We start from the raw sequence: 3,381 nt of genomic DNA on the forward strand, positions 1-3,381 counted from the left end.
TCCGAAATTGAACTAGGTCAAAGGATGAAAGGTTAAAATTTTAATACAAACATAGGTTCATGAACAATACTATGTTTTGTGTTCAGCTTAGATCGTGTGATATTACAATGAGCAATAGTCAACTCTTATAAATAAAGAAATGACATTTCTGAACTGCACATAATCAATGACCAGGATGACCATTCCAACACTGTATCTGTGATAAATGACACACATCGATCCATAATGATGGCTAGCACTATGCAGACTGAAGCCAAAAATTCAAATGATAACTGTATAAAGACTAGATCTGGTTGTGTAGTACATCCATAAAGGTATTATTTAAAGGCACAGGGACAATGTATCCATGTGTATGTACATGATATCCTTGTACATATGTATCAGAAAAGGGCTCCCATTCCTTAAGGGGAAAGGGACTATTACTGCATAGATTCGAGAGCAGGCAGGCAGTAAAATGGAAAGGTTTTCCTCCTTCCATATCTGCAGTGATCATAGGGGACTTGAGGTATTTTATTCACTGGTTTTATTCAGGTATATACCAGGGAGTAGGTATCTCAGTCAAACTGAACATGATCTCATTGATTCATTTGCAAACAAAGGCTTTATGCTTTATTAATATCAATTACATTACCAACTAATCTGTTTCACACCATCCAGTTGCGACCTTGCACACTTAGTTTGTGCAGTAAATACACAATCACTGATCAATCTCACCAGGTTCATTTGAATACATTGTACTGACTAGTTGTAGCTATACCATATACACCTTAGGAATTTACTTACATCACTTACTGACAATCACATTCCAGATCAGGTACTAACTGTATTTATATGGTGTCTCTTAACCCCTTTGTGCCAGCAAGTGATAACATCCTTGTCTGAACCAATTCTAGCAACTTGTCTTTGAACTGTTTCTGAACCTTGCTATATTTTCCCCTTCACAGACAGTGTATCTTTAAGAAAGTTTCATGGCATCACAACATGTTCCTCATCTTTAGTCACTCCCTTGTTAGTGCACTGAAGTCAATGCACCATATTTAGTCAGGGAATTACGTATATGCAACAGTAATAATGAGTAAGCACAGAAGTTGGACAATGTGAATTATCTGTGACCACATTATGCTATAAATAGCTGATGATGTTAACTAACTTACAAATAAACTATCTATCTCAACAAGAATCCAATCTTTGTGGTGCACAACGTAGCAAAGTACTTGGATTGTCGCATACTGACAGTGATGTTTGATTCAAGAATTCAGATCAGTGTCCTCAGACACAAAAGTTCTATCCTTGACCCTGACTTGGCCTTCATTTGAATACTACCTTTTGACGTGGAGTCAGCATCCATAGCTGACAACACCCAGATCTCCCTCTGCATCATCTCTCAAACCCTCTACCATCTCTGCTGCCAGATGATTGTCCAACAACAAATCCTAGATGAATTGAAATTTCCCCTTGTTGGAACATTGCGAAGGCTCAAGTCCACTGTCCATGTTTCTATCAAGAAAACAGACTAACGTGTTTCATGGCATTTATATAGGACTGATACCACAGATCTAACATCCTAGCTAGTACAATGACATTCCGTTATAATACCTGCCTCTATACTTGCCTCGGCCTGTTACTAAAATTCTCATCAATGGTTATCTTGTGATGAACAGTATAAGCTGTGTATATCATTTTAAAACAGTTTTGCCTTTAAACTAGCAGCAAATTTTTTTTTTTATTGTGAGTGGGTTTTAAGAATGAACTAGGTCAACTTTTGCGGAACAATAATATTAAACCAGTACCTGTGAGAGATCAGATGACTGCAAAACTTCCCGGAGTGTTAACCGAACTTTGATTACACTGTGGGGTTTGTAAGAGAGAAAATATTAAGCCATTAGCTGTAGTAAATCTAGGAACAGCAAAGTTTTTTAAAAAATGTTGAAAAGCTTTGGGTTCAGCTTGAAACAGATCTAAATGAAGTCAGATGCAAGTTTGGTCTCGGAGAAAAGGAAATTGTTCAGAGCAGTTAAAGGAATAAGCTACCTCAAGGAAGGAGTTTAGTTCGTGTAACTTTCAGACCAGGAGTGTTCAGTTAGAAACCTGGCCCAGTGGCTATTGAAAGCTGAGAAAGTCTAAGACTTATTCTCATGTGAGATAACAAGGGAAAAGGCCTCACAGCTCAGAGGACAGAAAATGAGAAGGAGCAGTTAAGTAAAAACTACAGATTTGATAAGGGGTGAATATTTCTCCAGATATTATTAACTTTGAGGTCATGCTGCTGGGGAATGAATGAGATTTTGTTTTGTTGCGTGTTCTGAAATCTTACAAATCGTTTTACACTTTTATTTCATTTGTGGAATAAACTTCTGATTTATTTTTAAATCAAATCTATAGCCATTTTCTGAAGAAAGGTCCAGACCCAAAAGATCAGCTTTCCTGCTCCTCTGATACTGCTTGGCCTGCTGTGTTCATCCAGCTCCACGCTGTTATCTGCTACTCATATTCTATCCCACACCAAATACATACAATTCATTCATCATTCTTGTACATTCTGATGCACCTAGTTTCTTGCCCTCTCCCTCAATATCACAGAATCTGCCATTCACATCAATCTGGCTTCTGGAATATATCCCTTCCATTTAATAAAATATTAATTCAATGAGTCTGGCCTGCTCCTTTTAGTCAATCATTTTTGAATTCTCACCCAACACCTCATACCTCTTTCTTGGGCTTGGTATCCTGTTTTGTCTGATCTGTTCTTAGGATATAGCTAAAGTATTATAGATGAGAAAGTGGTCACCCTTTTAAAATTTCTATGGTTTTACTTAAGTCTAGTCAGACAGAAAATTTTGGAAATATACAGTAATGCATTCATATAAAATATTCACCTTTCAAATGCTGGCAACCTGTAGCAACCAAAATAAATGTGCTATTCAATTCAGTATTAGTGTTACTCTGATACTGATTGGGTGTTATTTTAACAGTAAATTTTATTTTCATATTATGGATAAACATCTACTTGATGCATGAGTCAGCCTGTAAAGCAGTTCCAGAACACACAGCCTTCCATTGAAAGGTTAAGGGCACATCACATGGAGCCATTCACCTACCAACTACAACTTAATATGTAGAAAATGTGCATCAATTAACCAACTCCCACTCTTGACTCCTTTTCCTTAGGAAAAAGCTTATTCGGGAAATAATTTATGAAAACTGCAAACAATTGCTAATAAAAGTTACTATCAAATACATTTCTGTTCTAACAGAAATGCAAATCAATCAATCAATCATTCTTCAAAAGAAATGTGGGAAGCCCAATAATGAAAGGAGTGTTCTTTATTATCTGATTTATTTTAAGTTCAGATGCAACAATTACAATAACTGATCAGTTGG

This window comes from Stegostoma tigrinum, chromosome 19 (genome assembly GCF_030684315.1).
Source record: "Stegostoma tigrinum isolate sSteTig4 chromosome 19, sSteTig4.hap1, whole genome shotgun sequence".
In the NCBI taxonomy this organism is placed as follows: Eukaryota; Metazoa; Chordata; class Chondrichthyes; order Orectolobiformes; family Stegostomatidae; genus Stegostoma; species Stegostoma tigrinum.